This window comes from Penaeus monodon, chromosome 34 (genome assembly GCF_015228065.2).
Source record: "Penaeus monodon isolate SGIC_2016 chromosome 34, NSTDA_Pmon_1, whole genome shotgun sequence".
Classification (NCBI taxonomy): Eukaryota; Metazoa; Arthropoda; class Malacostraca; order Decapoda; family Penaeidae; genus Penaeus; species Penaeus monodon.
In genome coordinates, this window is record NC_051419.1 from 23790838 (window position 1) to 23791071 (window position 234).

A 234-nucleotide genomic window follows, 5' to 3' on the forward strand; every position below is an offset into this window, starting at 1 on the left:
CTGTGCCACCTCAGTGATACATTCTAGGATTTTACTCTGTGCTGCTTTCTCAGTTTATTTGACTTAAATGGAAGTGAGTCCCCATTGTAATTAAGAGGCATTAATTCCCTTTCCCAAGTCGGCAATGAAAAATCAAGCAACCTTTAAGTTTAATCTTGCCAATAAAAAGCAGCGAGAGTAGAAATGATAGTGCCTAATACCTTGTCATATTATTGATTACCATAAAGTAAGTTA

The 234-nt window shown here is 35.9% G+C and overlaps 1 protein-coding gene across 1 annotated transcript in view; it reads left to right on the plus strand.

The window, feature by feature from the left end:
- Window positions 1-234, plus strand: part of LOC119594857 (actin cytoskeleton-regulatory complex protein pan1-like) — a 23130-nt gene that overhangs the window by 5670 nt on the left and 17226 nt on the right. The window lies entirely within an intron of this gene.